The 19,122-nt window shown below is 39.8% G+C and overlaps 1 protein-coding gene across 6 annotated transcripts in view; it reads left to right on the forward strand.

The window, feature by feature from the left end:
- The window catches only part of CHD6 (chromodomain helicase DNA binding protein 6), a 205,829-nt gene that overhangs the window by 18,936 nt on the left and 167,771 nt on the right, over nucleotides 1-19,122 (forward strand). The window contains exon 1 of one of the 6 annotated variants that reach the window (XM_040447042.1): nucleotides 17,935-17,959. The exons of the other annotated variants lie outside the window; for them this stretch is intronic. The gene's annotated coding sequence lies outside the window, so the exon portion shown is untranslated. Of the gene's footprint in view, nucleotides 1-17,934; nucleotides 17,960-19,122 lie in introns of those variants that run through there. 6 annotated transcript variants of the gene reach the window in all.

Genomic DNA, 19,122 nt, shown 5'->3' on the forward strand with positions numbered 1-19,122 from the left:
AAGAAAGAAAGAAAGAAAGAAAGAAAGAAAGAAAGAAAGAAAGAAAGAAAAGAAAAGAAAGAAAGAAAAAGAAATGCTGGTTGTTACCCACTAAGCATGTTTATTTTATTTTTGAGAGAGTGAGAGAGAGAGAGAGAGAGAGAGAGAGGGAGGGAGGGGCAGAGAGAGGCAGAGACACAGAATCCCAAGCAGGCTCCAGGCTCTGAGCTGTCAGCCCAGAGCCCAATGCAAGACTCGAACTCATGGACTGCAGGATGGTGACCCGAGCCAAAGTCAGTTGCTTAACTGACTGAGTCACCCAGGCCCCCATGACACACTGACTTACAGAAGCATGACAGCCAGCAGGAAGAGCAGTGCCTAGGCATAGCGGGTCTAGAGACCACCAAACACCCTCCAGAGAGGCAAGAAGAAAGAGGTGGGTAGAGCCTGAGCCTCTGTACTCACTGTAGTCATTGGATTTTGTTTCAGTAAATGCCCTTGAACTTGATCACACCAGCAGTTTTACTCCTTGGTAGGGAATGAAGCCTGGGGAGCTCATGGCAGGGGAGGGCTGCAGTGAGGTTTTTAAGCCCACAAGTAAAACTGCTCTGGTGGCAGCCAAACAGCTTGCCTCCCAGGAAGGTGAAATGAGCAACTTCATTCTTTGATTTGTGGTGCCAGCATCCCCTTGCTCCCCTTGAAAGAAAGAAAGGAAGGAAGAGAGGTTGGGGTGGGGGGATGGAGGCTGGTGGAAGATCTAACATTAGATAGTAGAACCTGAAATTCTTTTTTTTTTTTTTAAGATTTTTATTTATTATTATTATTTTTAGTGTTTATTTTTGAGAGAGAGAGTGTGTGGGCAAGAGAGAGGGACAGGGAGAGGGAGACACAGAATCTGAAGCAGGCTCCAGGCTCTGAGCCGTCAGCACAGAGTCTGTCGCAGCACTTGAACTCAAGAACCGCGAAGTCATGACTGAGCCAAAGTTGGACGCTCAACCGACTGGGCCACTTAGGTGCCCCAAGCCTGAAATTCTTGAGATCCTCAGTATTTAATGGGTTTATTCATAGGAATATTTGAGAGAGTGACTACAAGGTTCTGTGTATTTGATTAATTTGCTGTCATTAATCTCTTAAAAGAGTGTAGAGCACCGAGGAAATGAAATAGGAAACTACTTAGGTTTTATTAGAACGGAAGAGGAGAGGTGTAAAGAATGAGGTGTAGCTTGCTTTGTCGCAGTGTATTCATGGTCAGAGGGAAGCCCTGCACATAGCTAGAGAGTATCAGCTGTGCAAACATGGACGCCAGTGGTAGAAAGGCCAAGAAAGGAGATTTTGCCCCTCTTTAATTTTGGTCCCAGCACCAGGCAGGGCAGGAATAAAGCTCAGGCCTCCCATCCCATAGCAACAGAATAATTAGAGCAAACTTCAATTGAGTGCTTACTATATGCTAGGTACTGAGCATTTTAGATTTATTCTCTCATTTAATCCTCTCCAACAGTGTGAGGTAATAGGTAACCTGTTACCCCCTCATTTTACTGGTGAGGAAACTGAGGCACAGGGAGGTAAAGAAACTAGTTCAGGAGCACATGGTTACTTGTTCTTACATGTAATAGAAATGTGCAGGGCATTGGAGACCCTGCCCTGAAGTGAGTGAACCCACCGCTGCTGGGACCATGTCTTCTGTGCCATACCTTTTTTCAGGAGAATAGCCTACCTGGCACATCCTATGGTCTTCATTTAAGTCATTTCGTCTTCAGGTTGCCACCTTGAAGTTCACTCTTAGAAGCTGTTGACCACAATAGTAAAAATAACATTGTCCTAGAGAATATTTATAGTTTTTTTCACTCCCTCTTAAGTACAGACTGTGCCTTATCTGGGAAATACCACTTATTTTAGGACTCTAGAGTTGGACACTTAAATGGTAGGGCTTGTCCAGTGGTAGTCCTATTTCAGGTCACTTCAGCAGACCCTTACATGCTTCCTATGTGCCCTGCCATGTACTTGGTGCTGGTGCTGGCGGTAATAAATGTGATCACAGTGTTGTAGGGGAGATAGATAAGACCAGTATTTGAATTGCAGTGAAACTAAGTAGAACAGAAAAAGGAACATAGAGGATGGTAAGGAGGTTAGGAAGAATTTCCCAGAAGAGTTAACATCTGACTTGGGCTTCTTAATTTTTTATTTTATTACAAAAAAGTTTTTTTAAGTTTATTTATTTTGAGAGAATGAGAGAGAGACAGCACATTCAGGGGAGGGGCAGAGAGGAGGAGAGACAATCTCAAGCAGGTTCTGCACTGGCATCTCAGAGCCTTACGTGGGGCTCAAATTCGCAAACTGAGAGATCATGACCTGAGCCAGGATCAAGAGTCGGATGCTGAATCGACTGTGCTACCCAGGTGCTCGTCTAACTTGGGTTTTGAAAGGTAAATAGGAGTTTGCCAGGTAAGTAGACAGTTGCAGAATAATGAAGTGAAAGTTGCTAGAGAGATGGACAGAAGGTCCCTTCTGATGTTATTGCCAATGTATCTAGATTCTTTTTTTCCTTATTCTTAAGAAGTTTTTATTTTTTTTATTTTAAAGAGAGAGAGAGAGAGAGAGAGAGAGAGAGAGCAAGGGTAGAGAAGGGGGGAGAGGGACAGAGGGAGAAAAAAGAGAATCCCAAGCAGGCTTCATGCTCAGTGCGAAGCCCAGTGCAGGGCTTCATCCCACTACCCTGGGATCATGACCTGCGCTGAAATAAAAGTCACACACTCAACCGATTGAGCCACCCAGGCACCCCTTTCCAAATTTTTATTTAAATTCTAGTTAGTTAACATATAGTGTAATATCGGTTTCAGGAGTAGAATTTAGTGATTCATCATGACAAGTGCCCTCCTTAATGCCTGTCACCTGTTTAGCCCATCCCTCACCAATTTCCCTTCATCAACCCTGTTTATTCTCTAGCGTTAAGAGTCTCTTATGGTTTGCCCCCCCTCTTTTTTTTCCACTTCCCATATGTTCACCTGTTTTGTTTCCTAAATTCCACATATGAGTGAAATCATAAAGTATTTGTCTTTCCCTGACTGACTTATTTTGCTTAGCATAATATACTCTAGCTCCCTCCATATCATTGCAAATGGCAAGATTTCATTCTTTTTGATGGCTGAGTAATATTCCATTTTATAAATTTATACCACATCTTTATCCATTCATCAGTCAATGGATGCTTGGGCTCTTTCCACATTTAGCTGTTGTTGATAATACTGCTATAAACACATCAGTGTGCATGTACCCCTTCGAATCTGTGTTTTTGTATCCTCTGAATAAATACCTAGTCGTGCAATTACTGGATCATAGGGTAATTCTATTCTTAACTTTTTGATGAACCCCTGTACTAATTTTACAGAGTGGCTGTACTAGTTTGCTTTCCCACCAGCAATGCCAAAGTTTTCTCTTCCTCTGCATCCTCACCAGTATCCGTCATTTCCTGTGTTGTTAATTTTAGCCATTCTGACAGGCGTGAGGTGATATCTCATCGTGGTTTTGATTTGTATTTCCCTGATGATGAGCTATGTTAAGCATCTTTTCATGTGCCTGTTAACTATCTGGATGTCTTCTTTGGAAAAATGTCTATTCATGTCTTCTACCCATTTCTTAACTGGATTATTTGGGTGGGGGGGTTTGAGTTTGATAAGTTCTTAATAGATTTTGTATGCCAACGTGTTATCCAAAATGTCATTTGCAAATATCTTCTCCCATTCCATAGGCTGCCTTTAGTTTTGTTGATTGTTTCTTTCACTGTGCAAAAGCTTTTTATCTTTGATGAAGTCATAGTAGTTCATTTTTTGCTTTTCCCCTGTCTCCAGCGATGTGTCTGGTAAGAAGTTGCTGTGGCCAAGGTCAAAGAGGTTGCTTGCCTGTGTTCTTCTCTAGGATTTTGATGGTTTCCTGTCTCACATTTAGGTCTTTCATCTATTTTGAATTTATTTCTGTGTATGGTGTAAGAAAGTGGTCCAGTTTCATTCTTCGGCCTGTTGCTGTCCAGTTTTCCCAACACCATTTGCTGAAGAGACTGTCTTTTTTCTGTTGGATATTCTTTCCTGCTTTGTCAATCATTAGTTGACCATGTGTCTAGATTCTTTTTTTTTTTTTTTTTAGTGTTTGTATTTTATTTATTTTGAGAGAGAGTGTGTGTATACAAGTGGGGGAGAGGCAGAGAGAGAGATAATCTCATGCAGTCTCCACACCATCAGCACAGAGGCCTATGAGCGGCTCCAACTCACGCACTGTGAGATCATGACCTGAGCCAAAATCAAGAGTCAGACACTCAACCAGCTGAGCCAACCAGGGGCCCCAACTATGTGTCTAGATTCTTAATGCAGTAGAAAGAACTTCCAGTTGTAAAATTCCCTTTTTTCTCCTAGTAGTTTGAAATGCCACTGAGGTCCTAGGCTTCAGCAGTAGGGCTGTACATCTAGGGATTATGCTTTGGGCCAGTTGGAAGAGGGAAAGATGCTACCCATGCACCTGCAGGCATGCTGCAACTTTGGACAGAAGTGAGTGTCCTGCTTGTGTGAGGGGATGATGGTGTTCCCTGTAGCCTAGCTCTCACCCAAGGCTTTGATTGCATTTGCTTGAGTAGATTTTTCTTCTCTTATGTGAAAATAGTTGGTTAATTACTGTCATTCAGAGGGTATTTAGTCATTCAGCCACAAATGTTTTTTGAGCACTTGAGTTTTTGGGGTGGAGGGTAGATGAGGACCATAAAATTTGGGTTTTTGAAGTATAACATGTATTTAGTAAAGTGTACTCAAGTGTACTGCTTGTTGGATTTTTACATGTAAATATACCTGTGTAACCACAACTTTCAGATCGAGATGGAGATATTTCTAGCATCCCAGAAGCTTCCCTCACGCCCTTTTCTGATAATATTCATACCTGCCCCCCCCCCCCCCGCAGTCCTCCCCAGCATTATTTTGACATCTAACACCAAAAATTCATTTTGCCTTTTCTTGAACTTTAAGTGGAATCCTGGAGAATGTAGTGTTTTGTATCTGGCTTCTTTTATTCAACCTTATGATTGTGAGATTCATCCACCTTGTTGGGGACCATTGATTATTAACTGGTCACGTGACCCTGCTAGGAAGAGACCTAGAATAATCACATATGATTTACGCCATTGAGGACTGACATTCATTTATTCAGCATACGTTTACAAGTGCCATTATACCAGGTGCTTTGCACAGGCCTTGGGATCAAAGATAAATAACTTCTTGCTATCAGGGGGCTTTGAGTCTTGTGAAGGAGATGGACACTTACCCACATAATTATGAGAGTGAAGAATTGGTCGCCTTTTAGGGGTGAAAATGGTTTTTGAAAGACTTTATAGAGGAGGTGAAATTTCTTCTGATAGTCTCAAAGGATTACTAGAAGTTTTCCAGGGGGTCAGAAGGTGATAGCACAGGTGTGGATGTATGAAGCAGCATGGTGTCTTTGGAGACCTGCAGTAGTGATACTTTGATTTTAGATTGATCAAGAGGTGTAGGCATGCCAAAAATATCACTTTGGGAAGAAATTTTGAGGAAACCTTTGTTTGACCTCTGTCTTAGGCTGGAGCCATGAGAGAAGACCACTGTAGGGAATGATCATCAATGTATCGTTGTGGAGAAGGCAGGGAATGGAAGTGAAATTTGGTGATTGTTGTAGCTAAGGAACAACTGGTAGTGCTTTACTGTTGATGTTGAAGAAGAGTTTTATGAGGTGAGGTGAAACTACAGAGATGCTTATTATGAACATGGTATTTTTTCAGTAATTGAGATGACTTGAGATGTCCCCTAAAGCCATCAAAAGTTCCCTGAGGGTGGATCCAGATGGAGGGTCTGTCCTTAGTCATGGGGTTTTGTAGCAAAATGTGTTCCAAATGTGTTCCCTGTTGTATCAGTTTGCTGGGGCTACTGTAACAAAATACTACAGGTGGGTGGGGTTCACAGAAATTAATTTTCTCAGGATTCTGGAGACTAAGTCCAAGAGCAAGGTGGCAGGTTTGGTTTCTTCTGAAGGCCCTCCTTGGCTTGCAGTCCTCCTTTTCACCATGTCCCCATGTGGGCTTTTCTCTGTGTTATCTGTGTCTTAATCTCTTTTTGAAAAGGACACCAGCCATATTAGATTCGGGGCCACTCCAGTGACCCCATTTTAACTTCATTACCTCTTTAAAGGCTCTGTCTTCAAATATAGTCACATTCTGAGGTACTGGGAGTTAGGGCTTCAGCATATGAATCTGGCTTGTGGAGGGGGTTACACAATTCATAACACCAGTGTTTGAGAACTCGCCATAATGTTGTTGGGCTATGTGAGGGTTGTCACCCGAGAAAAGCAGCTGGGGGAGATAGCGGGGTTGGACAAGGACAGCACCAAGAAAAGCAGGTTGTAGACCGGTCTGGTGTAAACCCCCGTGAGGGCTGGGCTTGCTCTTCAGTGGCCATGTATGGAGTTCATAGTGGTTCATCTGCACACATGGATCCATGAGCCTTGGCTACTGTGTCTAACACTGTCCACACTGTGCTATTTTATCAATTAATAAAGAGTGAAAATAAGGACTGGGAAGAACAGAACCTAAACTATGAACGCTAGGTGGATATCACAAAGAAGGTAGTTTCATAACTTTAATAACTCTTAATAACCTGTTCCTGTTCTGAACAAATCCTGTCCCTCTCGTCTGCCACCTAACCCTTTTCTTCGATTGGGCTGGCGTTAAACAGCCTTGGCATTCTCCTTATCGCAACGCTTAAATACCAAAGAGCTGTCTCTAAATCAGATCATCTCAATCTCCCCCTCCTTGGGGGGGGGGGGGAAGGAAATTGTGGAAAGATTTGTTGAATTTTTTCTTGTGGTGGCCACTGAGAGGGTGGTGGATGGGTGAGGATTCTTCTTAATGTTAATGAAGCCTCTTTTAAGAAAGTGCTTTTAGATAGTCACATCTTAAATTTGTTTCTTTAGAGACACAGAGAACTCTTATCAGGATGAATTTTGGAGGGACTGCTTTTGTTGTAATCTGCATTGGAATGCTATGGTAGCAGATGAGGCTTGTTATAGGTACCTGGGAACTGGAAGTTTTTGGTTTTCAGGGTAATGATGTTTATTATAACGGTGCTATAATGGTCTGTATCCTAGAGTCGCTGTTACAAGACCCTTTTCCAGAGTTAGATCTTTAAAGCTTCTAGGCTATTACGAGAACTAACTCATGCAGAGTTGAATGAGATGTGTTAGCTCAACGCCCACTCATATTAGACTTAGCCTGCTATGGAGCAGGGATCTTGGGAAGTCACAGCATGGCCAGTGTTTTCATGCCGCATCCCTGTTAATGCCAGTGCAGTTCTGTTGCCATGTTGTTCCATCCTTTATAGTGTGGTGGGCTGATTGACCATGAATTCCATTTTGTGAGGATGGTCTGGGTCAGAAGTACGCATTTGAACAACAGTCAAATGTAGTGTGCATTGTGGCTCTGATTTTTGTTTATATTAATCTATTTGTGTTGTCCTTGACTTGCTTGGCTGTTTACTGAGGAATGAGTTTCTTTTAACAGATATCACTGAGTCATTGTTAATTCACTTAACATGGAGTGAGTTCATTGTTTGAAATGGGTCATAGGTGAGAAGTGTACTCAGCATTTTACTTTCTTTTTGAAGAAACAAGACTGTTTTTCTCAAAACTTTCTGTGTTTAGGCCAGTAAATGGTATTTCTTGTACCCCCAGAAAATTAAATGTGTTAACTTTCCAATTTTTTCTGTTTTGTTTTCATTCCCTTTTCTGCCATTTCATTCTACTCTAGTCTTAGATTTGACGCTATTCACTCTTTTTTTTCCTTTTTGTGGTTTGTAACATTTTTCTTTTTTACAAACTAGGTAGATAATACTATTCTAGAAAAGTGTTTTTTAACCATAAAGGTGATGACAGGACTCAAAAGCTCGAGGTACAGAAAACCTGTGACCACTGGATGGACAGACTGATTCGAAACTCTGTATCTTAGTAGAGTAGCGTGCGTGTTTTAGGCATCTTCCATCTGTGGAAATCCTTGCGCTGTTGCTGCCATATTTTCTAGACACGTGTCAACTACCTTTTTCTTTCTTGCTTGCTTGCTTTTTTTCTTTTAACGTTTGTTTACTTTTGAGAGGGCAAGCAGGGAGGGGCAGAGAGAGAGAGAGAGACAGACAGACAGACAGACAGAGAAATGCAGGCTCCAGGCTGTCAGCACAGAGCTGGACACAGGGCTCAAACTCACGAGCTGTGAGATGGTGACCTAAGCCAAAAAGTGGTATGCTTAACCAACTGAGCCACCCAGGTGCCCCTGACACTCTTAAGAGGTTTTGTTTTTTTTTTTAACCCTTTTTAATTTATTTAATTTATTATTTTTTAAAAATAAATTTTAGAAAACGTTTTTAACTTCTAAAAAATGTTTATTTTGAGAGTGCCCATGCTCACGAGTGGGGGATGGGCAGAGAGAGAAGGAGAGAAAGAAGCTTAAGCAGGCTCCATGCCCAGTGAGTAGCCCAAAAAGGGGTTCCATCTCACAGCCATGAAGCCATGCCCTGAGCCAAAATCAAGAGTCAGACGCTTAACTGACTGAGCTGCTCAGGTGCCCCTTTTAACCCCTTTTTAAGTAGAAATGTTTCAACAAAACAATTCAGATGGTATCTGACCTCTGAAAGGGGAGAAGGGAGAAATGGCATCCATAGATTACATCGCATTGGGGAATGGGAGCTCCCGGTGTATTTTCTTAATTCTTGTGTTTTAGTTAGATCCTTTTAATTGTAAGATACAGATTTAGGCCAAGTTGGTTTAGAAGAGTGGTGTGAATGGTATAGTAGATTGAGTCATTGGCCCCTCTTTTTCACTTCTTTGCAGTAGTATTTTACATTCATACTCTTGGCATAACTTGATGGGTGGAATTCTATCCCTATCCCTTCATTTTAGGCTTGGCTGTATGACTTGCTTTGGCCCAATGGCATGTTAGTAGACACAAAAGCACAAGTTTGCAGCATGCTTGTGCTGATGGACTTGTCCTCTCATGCCTTTGTGATTGCCAAGAGAAGAGCCCTGGGTAGCTGCAGTCTGTTAGGCATGGACCTCAGAGTGAGAGAGCAGAGGGCCACCCCAGCAGACCCGTAGTTTAAAGCGAGTCAACCCAACTCAGATGCCTGAGGGAAAGTTAAATGCTTATTGTTGTATGCCACCAAGATTTTGTGGTCTGTTGTGAAGCATTATTTTGGCAATAGATGACTAATACAGTAATCCTGCTGGATCCAGGACAGCTCCAGGGCTTTTAGTGGCCGTCTTTTTTGGATAGTTTCTCCTAGTACTTTACCATTTACGGGACTCCCAGTGAATCTGCCCCACCCTTCTCTTCCCAACTTCTGGCTCCCTCATTCTACCGTATTGCTTGTCTTTACTTTATAATTTTTGCTTACTTATATGTTATATTCTGTCTTGACTTTCCCATGACCAAGGTCCATTATAGCTCCTTCAGGCTCTCAGTCTCATGATTTCTCAGTTTCTACTCCTCTTGCTTAATACCTTGTTCTTTAGGTACACTTCGTTTCAGATTTCTGAGAGTAAATTGATTTTGCCTTGTAGGTCACACCCCCTGCCCAAAATGTCACATCCTCAGTCATTGGCCTCTTTAGGAATTGACTGCCCTTGTGCCCTTGGGTTAGGGATCTGCTTCCAGTCCAGTTAGATGTGTCTGGGGGTATGTTGGGAGGAGGAATGTGTCTGAAATACATAGCTGCTTTGTGTGTGCCTTACTAATAGAGGTTGTGAATGTGTGGGAGGCTTAGTGATAAGACAAGTCTTTAACACAGTGTGATATGTCATCTGGGGATTTTAGTGAGTGTTAAAGCTTGTAGTTCACCAGAGGGGAAGCTTATAACTTGGCTCTTGGAAGCTTTTAATTTTGGGGGGCTGCATCCCATTTTTCAGTTTCCTAGTTCTAAGATACCATCCTTACAGCCTGAATTCTCAAGATGGACTCTTTTTTTTTTTTAATGTTTATTTATTTTTGAGAGTGGGGGAGGGACAGAGAGATAGGGAGAGCGACTCCAAAGTGGGCTCTGTGCTGACAGCAGAGAGCATGATGCAGGGCTTGAACCCGTGAACTGTGAGATCACATCCTGAGCTGAAGTTGGATGGTCAGCCAACTGAGCCACCCAGGTGCCCTGGGATGAACCTCTTTCAAGGGAAAATGTGAGAAAAGAGATATACTGGAAGAAAAATCAACTTCTACCAAACCTTTCAGAGCTGAGAAGAAAATAAGTCCACCTATTCTGAAGTTTTAGGCCACTTAGGCTTTCCCAGAGTTGTTATATAGTATAGGGGAAGAGACTGGTCAAGTTAAAGGTGATTTATAACAATTATAAGGCTGTGCTTAATTTAGATTTATCTCTAAATATTTCATGTTTTGGGGTATTATAAATGGTATTTTTAAAAAATGTGAATTTACAATTTTCCTTGCTAATATATAGGAATATATTTTCCTTTGTATGTTAATCTTATACCCTGTTGACCTTATTAAGCTAATTTGCTGGTTCTAGAAGCTTTTTTGTAGATTCTTTGGAATTTTTTACATTGATCATTTATTTATTTCTGTTTAATCTGTATACCTTCTTTTTTTTTTTTTCCTTGTCTTATTGCATTGGCTAGGACACTGGTATGTTGAATAGATGTGATGAGATTAGACATCCTTGCTTTGTTCCTGAGTTTAGGGAAAAATAATACAGTTCCATAACTTTTTACTCTAGTTTGCTGAGAGTTTTTATCATATATTGATGTTGGATTTTGTCAATACTTTTGTATATCTATTGAGATGATCATATAGATTTTTTTCTTCAGTCTGTTGATACCGTGAATAACATTAATTGATTTTTGAATGTTGAATCCCTCTTGCATACCCAGGATAAATCCTACTTGGTCTTGATGTGTTATCCTTTTCATCTGTTGCTGTATTCAGTTTGCTCTAATATTTTGTTAAGGATTTTAGTGTCTTTGTTTTGATCTTTGTGTCTGCCTTGTGGTTTCTTGTATTATATTTGGTGTCAGGGTAATACTGGCCTCATAAAATGAGATAGGAAATGTTCCCTCCTCTTTAGGAAATGTTTTCTGGAAGAGTATATGTAAAATTGGTATTATTTCCTCTTAAATATTTGGTAAAATTCACCACTGAAGCCCAGTCTGGCCCTGGAGTTTTCCTTTTTGGAAAGTTTTTAACTATAATTTCAACATCTTTAATAGATGAAGCCCTGTTTAGGTTCTCTATTTCTTCTCCTCCCCCTCCCCCCCTCCCCTCTCCTCCTCTTCCTCCTCCTTCTCCTTCTTCTCCTACACCTCCTTCTTCTTCTTCTTCTTTTAAGTTTATTTATTTATTTTGAGAGACAGAAGGAGAGAGAGAATCCTAAGCTGGCTTCTCATTGTCAGTGCAGAGCCCAATGCGGGACTTGAACTCACAAACCATGAGATCATGACCTGAGCTGAAACCAAGAGTCAGACCTGCTTCACCAACTGAACCACCCAGGTGCCCCAGTTCTCTATTTCTTCTTAAATGAGTTTTGCTAGTTTGTGTCTTTTGAGGAACTTATATGATTCATCTAAGTTATGCAAATGTACAGGCATAAAGTTAATATTATTATTCTTTTAATTGTGTAGGCTCCTTAGAGATGTCTCCTTTTTGAGTCTTGATATTGGTAATTTGTGTCTTTTCTCTTTTTTTCTTGATGATTCTAGTTAGAGGTTTATCAGTTTTATTGATCTTTTAGAGACCTGGCTTTTGGTTTCATTACTTTTTCTCTTTTTATTAAAACAATTTTAAGTTTATTTGCTTATTTTTTGAGAGAGAGAGAGCAAGCGAGCAGGGGAAAGAAAGCCAGAGAGATAGGGAGAGAGAGACTCCCAAACAGGCTCTACGTTGTCAGCGCAGAGCTCAGTGTGGGGCTCGAATTCAGAATCCACAAGGTCATGTTACCTGAGCTGAAATCAAGAGTTGAACACTTAACCAACTGAGCCACCCAGGCACACCATGGTTTCATTACTTTTTCTCTTATTTTTTTGTTCTCAATTACACTGATTTTTATTCTCTATTATTTCTTTCCTTTTACTTACATTAGGTTTACTGTGGTCTCCCTTTTTAGTTTCTTAAGGTAGAAGCTTAATTTATCAGATGCCTTTTTCTTTTATAATAATTTTTTAATGCTATAAATATTCCTCTAGGCATTGCTTTAGCTGCTTTCCATAAATTTTCATGCTATGTTTTGATGTTCGTTTAATACAAAATATTTTCTAATTTCCCTTATTACTTCCATTTTGACCCAGGGTGGTTTAGAAGAGTATTTTAATTCCAAATATTTGTGGATTTTCCAGATACATTCTTGTTAATGATTTCAAATTTAATTACTTTATGGTCAGAGAATATACCTTGGTGAAATTTCAGTTCTTTTAAAGTTGAGATTTGTTTTATGGCCAATAATATAGGTTATATTGGTGAATGTCCCATGTACACTTGAAAAAAAAATGTATTCTTCTCTTGTAGGGTGGAGTATGCTATAAATGTTAATTAGGTCAAGTTGGTTGATAGTTTACCCATATCTCTGTATGCTTATAAGTTTTTTGTCTACTCATTTTATGGATTACTGAAAAAGGAGTGTTGACTTTCCAACTATAATATATGTGTATGTGTGTGTGTGTGTGTCTGTGTCTGTGTGTGTATATATATATATATAAAATTGTATATGTTTTGTTAGTTACATATATTATGTATATATTTCCTTTGAGTTCCATCAGGTTTTGCTTCATATGCTTTTTTTTTTTAATGTTTTATTTATTCTTTTTTTTTTTATTTTATTTATTTATTTTTTTTTATTTTTTGGGACAGAGAGAGACAGAGCATGAACGGGAGAGGGGCAGAGAGAGAGGGAGACACAGAATCGGAAGCAGGCTCCAGGCTCTGAGCCATCAGCCCAGAGCCTGACACGGGGCTCGAACTCACGGACCGCGAGATCGTGACCTGGCTGAAGTCGGACGCTTAACCGACTGCGCCACCCAGGCGCCCCGTTTTATTTATTCTTGAGAGAGAGAGAGAGAGACAGAGACAGAGCATGAGTGAGGGAGGGGCAGAGAGAGAGGGAGACACAGAATCCAAAGCAGACTCCAGGCTCTGAGCTGTCAGCACAGAGCCCGACATGGGGCTTGAACTCACGAGCTGAGAGATCATGATCTTAGCCAAAGTTGGATGCTCAACTGACTGAGCCACCCGGGCACCCCTGCTTCATATGCTTTGAAGCTCTGTGTCAGATGCAGACAAATTAAGGATTATTATGTTTTTTGATAAATTAACTCCTTTATTATGTGAGTCATTCTCTTTATCTCTTTTAATATCCCTTCTGAAGTCTACTTTGATGTTAATGCTGACTCTCTGGCTTTATTTGGATTAATATTTGCACAGCATGTCTTTTTCTATCATTTTACTTTTAACCTATTTATGTCTTTAAAGTGGGTTTGTATGGAAAACATGTAACTGGGTCTTGTGTTAATCTGTGCCTCTTAATCGGGGTCTTTAAACCATTTACACTTAACATGATTATTGATATGTTTGGAATTAAATCTGTCATCTTGCTAGTTGATTTCTTTTTGTCCTGTCTATTCCTCCTTTCTTTATTCCTTCTTTCAGGTGAGGGTTTTTAAATTCTCTTTTTATCTTTACTATTGGTATATCAGTTATACCTCTTTAAAAAAATTTAGTGGCAACCCTAGAGTTTACAATATTTGTCACAGTCTACCTTCACATAACATACTAGTTCACATTTCACATACAACATAAGATCCTCACAACACAGTATACTTTTAGTTTTCCCCTTCCATCCAGTGTGATGTTGTTGTCATACATTTTACTTTTACATATTTTATGAATCCACATTACACTGGTATTAATATTGCTTTGATATTATCTTTTAGAATGATTAAAAATATGGAAAAAGGGCCTCTTATATTTCCTTCCATTTTTATCATTTCTGGAACTGTTCATTTCTGTGTGTAGATCTCATTTTTTTGGTATCACATGCCTTCTACTTGAATAACTTCCTTCACCATTTCTCGTAGGGCAAGTGTGCTAACATTGGATTACCTCAGCTTTTGTTTGTTTGAAAAGTCATTGTTTTGCCTTTGTTTTTAGAAAGATATTTTTGCTGACTGTATAATTGTGAGTCATGAGTCATGAAGTACCCCCTCTCCCCGGTCCTTAGTACCTTAAAAGATTTCACCCCATTATCTTCTGGATTGTATAAATTCTGATGAGTAGTCTGCTGAAAATGTAATTTTCTTCCTCAGAAGGTAATTTCTTTTTCCTCTCACTGTATTTAAGATTTCACTTTGACTTTTACTGTCAAGTGTCTAGGCATATATTTTTTGTCATATTTATTTGCTTACTTATTTATATTTGTTCTGTAGGGTTCTCTCAGCTTCTTGGATCAGTGGTTTGATGATTTTAATTTTGGAAAGGTCTCAGCCATTTTTCTTCAAATGACATTTCTGCCTCGTTCCCTTCCCTTTCTGAGACTCTGGTTACATGTATATGATATCATTTGATCATATCCCAGAGCCCTTCAATGTTCTTTCTGTTGTGCACATGTCCCCTGCACACTTCTTTAACTCTCTGTGTTTCATTTTGGGTGATTTCTAGTGATTTGTCTTCAAGTTCATTGATTCCTTGTTTATATTGAGTGTTCTGGTGAGCCCAGCAAAGGAATTTTTCATCTCTGATAACTTAAAAAAAAAAAGCATTTCTCTTTGACTCTATTTGATAGGCTTCATAACCTATCTTTCTGTTGAGATTTATAATCTGGGGGCTCCTGGGTGGCTCAGTTGGTTGAGCATCCAACTGTTGATTGGCTTAGGTCATGATCTCACAATTTGTGGGTTTGAGTCCTGCATTGGGCTCTGTGCTCATGGCGCGGAGCCTGCTTGGGGTCCTCTTCTCTCCCTCTCTCTCTGCCCCTCCCTGCTTATTCTCTCTTTCTCTCAAGATGGATAAACTTAAAAAAAATTTACGATCTATTCATGCATATTGTGTACTAAATTCTTTAACTTATTAATCATTGTTATTTTTAATTGCCTTAGTTACAACTTCTGGGTATCTCTCAGCCTGGTCCTCTTGATTGCTTTGCTCTTTTGTGTATCTTTTTAAAAAATTTTTTAAGTAGTCTTCACACCCAGGATGGACAGTTCAAGCCCTGAGCTGAGATCAAGAGTTGGAAATTTAACCGACAGAGCCACCCATTTGCCCCTATCTTGTAATTTTTGATTGACTGCTGGATATTATTATAAAAGATTTAAGAGACTGAGGTGGACATCACATATTGTTGAGACTACTGTTACATTAGGGGTAGGTTTTGGGGGAGAGAAGTCATATTGTGTATATAGAATATTCAGGACCTATTTTAGGACTAGGAGCATAATTTTATATTTTTCAGTTATTATAGAATTTTGCACTTCTAAATCTTTTTTTTTTTTGTAGCATCCGTAGGAGTTACTTTATCAGAACTTCTCCTTGTAATTTCTTTTTCCTTTATTTTGGCTTGCACTATATTTGAAACTCTTCCTTAGTTCTGTTGTCTTCCATAACAAATGACATTTGTTAACAGGTTTGTCTTTTCTCGCTAGACTATAATTTCTTAAAATTAGGGTGTTTGGGGTACCTGGATGACTCAGTCATTTAAGCATCCAATTTTTGATTACAGCTCAGGTCATGATCTCCCGGTTCGTGGGTTTGAACTCCACATCATGCTCCATGCTGCCTGCTTGGGATTCTTTCTCTCTCCCTTTTTGTCTCTGTACCCCCTGCTCATGCACATGCACTTTCTTGCTCTCTCTCAAAATAAATACACTTTTTAAAAAAGTAGGTAAGGTATCTTATTTATATTTGGATCTCTGTGGTCTTTCAATACATTTTAGATATGTCTTTTTAAAGTTAGAGTTGAAATTATGAAATGAATTTTATTTCTCAGCCAGAAATCCACACTGCCCTTCCCGCCACCAGTTAGTGGGAAGATACTCCATAGTCAGCTGTGATGTCTCTAAAAAATGCACTGGGGTGAGATATGAGGGCTGGCCATGTATGAATTTATGATGAGGTAGCTGTTACACAGGGAAGACAAACATTTTTCTCTACTGTTTTTCTTTTTCTTTTTTTTTAAGTTTATTTTGAGAAGAGAGAGAGAGAGAGAGAGAGAGAGAGAGAGAGAGAGAGAGAGAGTGAGCGAGCAGGAAGGGCAGAGAGAGAGTGGGTGAGATAGAAACCTAAGCAGGCTCTGAGCGGTCAACACGGAGCCTGCCTAACACAGGGCTTGATCTCATGAACTGTGAGATCATGATCTGAGCTGAAATCAAGTCGGATGCCCAACCAGCTGAGCCACCCAGGTGCCCCTGTACTAGTTTTATGTGTTCTGTTTAAAAAAAAAAAAAAAAATTTTAATGTTTATTTTTGAAGAAGAGAGAGTGTGAGCAGGGGAAGGGCAGAGGGAGAGGGAGATACAGAATATGAAGCAGGTTCCAGGCTCCGAGCTGTCAGCACAGAGCCTGACGCTGGGCTCGAACCCCAACTCATAATCTTGTGACCTGAGCCAAAGTCAACGCTTAACCGACTGAGCCACCCTGGTGCCCCTGTACTTTTTTTTTTAAAGATTTTATTTTTTAAGTAATCTCTACACCCAACACGGGGTTCAAACTTAAAACCCTGTGATCAAGAGTTGCATGCCCTACTGACTGAACCAGCCAGGTGCCCCTTTATGTGTACATTTTGTGACAGTAAGTTTTTGAGAAAAAATAGCAGTCTTCTGCTTCTCGGGTATCCTTTAGTAACCAGCCCAATGTTGAGCATACAGTAGATGCTCAGCAAATATTTCTTTACCAGATTTAATGATACTAATGGTTTTGGATATAAGTTACTAACAGCTTTGCTTTTTCTGATTATCCCTAAAAATCTTTTGAGTAATGATGATGGTGCTATTACTCCATTATTTACTAGCTCTGTTTTCTTTTTTTTTTTTTTAATTTTTTTTTCAACGTTTATTTATTTTTGGGACAGAGAGAGACAGAGCATGAACGGGGGAGGGGCAGAGAGAGAGGGAGACACAGAATCGGAAACAGGCTCCAGGCTCCGAGCCATCAGCCCAGAGCCCGATGCTTGAACTCACGGACCGCGAGATCGTGACCTGGCTGAAGTCGGACGCTTAACCGACTGCGCCACCCAGGCGCCCCATTAGCTCTGTTTTCTTTAGCAAGTTACTTAACATCCTGTGTTCTGCTTTTTTAAATCTATACAGTGGGAATAATAATGGTATCTATTTCATGAGATTATTATGATTATTAAGAAAATAATCCAGGGCCACCTGGGTGGCTTAGTCAGTTAAGCTTCTGACTCTTGGTTTCAGCTCAGGTCATGATCTCATGGTTTTGTGAGTTTGAGCCCTGCATCAGACTCTGCGCTGGTGGTGCGGAGCCTTCTGGGATTTTCTCTTTCTCTCTCTCTGCCCCTCCCCAACTCGTGCTGCCTCTGTCTCTCTCAAATACTAAATAAATAAACTTTTTAAAAAATAAAGAAAATAATGCAATAAGTGCTAGTTCTTGCATTCCAGTTTATTATTCACAGTGCATGTTAAAAAGGCGAATCCAGTTTTAAGTTCTTACTAAGCTAAGTTCTTTCAGTAGGACACTTAGTATCTTAAAACCATCTATCTCAGTGTGGATAAATGTAACTACTTCTCTGTTAATTAAGAAAATAACCTTTGGTCTGAATATTTACAGTGCAAAGAGAACAAAGCTGAGTAGTTTTCTCCTTTACTGGCAATAATATATTGTATTGATTTACCCGCTCTCTTATCCTAGGGACAATGTGCCCTATTCCCAGTGGAATAAGATCAGTACAGAAATAGATTTCCCAGATCAGCCTTTTCTGCAACCAAAGGTACTTTATCTTATAGCTCATTTTCAACTATATATTAAAATTATTGGGGTGCGGGGTGGCTCAGTCGGTTAAGTGTTCGACTTTGGCTCAGGTCACAATCTCATAGTTTGTGAGTTGGTAAGTAAAACTGTGATCCATGTTGGGATCTGTGCTGAAAGCTCGGAGCTCAGAGCCTGGAGCTTGCTTCAGATTCCATGTCTCCCTCTTTCTCTGCTCCTCCCCAGCTCACGCTCTGTCTCTCTCTCTCAAAAATAAATAAACATTTAAAAAAATTAAAAATTATATTCATCTTTACCTTTAGGTATTATTTATTGTTGTTTATTTTTATAGAGTTGTCGTCTTTTTTTACCACTGTTGTTGATCAAATTATGTTTAAATAGATATGTAAAGCCCAGAAGGAATCGTAGAAGGGTGATGATAGCCTGGTGAGAGTTATTAAAAATATTTGACAGACAGTTGCTGGGAAAATATTTTTAAGGCTGGTATGGTACAATATTCTGGATTCACAGTTTTACTTACCTAACAAGAAGCAGTACAAAACACAGTCGTGAATCAAAGAGGATTACTCTTTGGATAGCTTTGGTGCCTATATCACTGAACCCCTTTATTAGGTTAGTAGTTAGGACGTTTGAACAGTATCCTTTTCTGTAAATGCAGTACACTCCTATATCTGGGACAACGATAATTATTCATGTATTTTTCACATTTTGGAATGAAATAGGTGACAAATTTGACCCACAGATCTGGTATAATTAGGTAATGTATTAACTATTCTGATAGCAAGTATGAGGTGATACTAGCACAGCATGAACTATGTTAGGAGGAATGGGAGTGGGGAAGGGATTGGAAGAAAGGGGGTTGAAATAAATTTTTTTTTAACACAGTGAAATTTTTTTATTGTACCAAATATTATTTCCTGAATTTGGAAAACAATATTTATTTATATAAATGGAGAAACTGAAAAGTATAAAGAGACTAACTGCCAAAGACTTAGAAATACATGCACCCCATTAAAAACTATAGTTGCCCCTTGAACAATGTCGGAGTTAGGGGCCCTGACCCCTCAACGGTCAGAAATCCATATATACCTTTTGACTCTTCAAAAAAACTTAACCAGTAATAGCCTACAGCTGACTGGAAGCCTTACTGATAGCAGTTGATGA

This window comes from Herpailurus yagouaroundi, unplaced genomic scaffold, assembly GCF_014898765.1.
Source record: "Herpailurus yagouaroundi ecotype Mexico unplaced genomic scaffold, PumYag 196, whole genome shotgun sequence".
Taxonomy (NCBI): domain Eukaryota; kingdom Metazoa; phylum Chordata; class Mammalia; order Carnivora; family Felidae; genus Herpailurus; species Herpailurus yagouaroundi.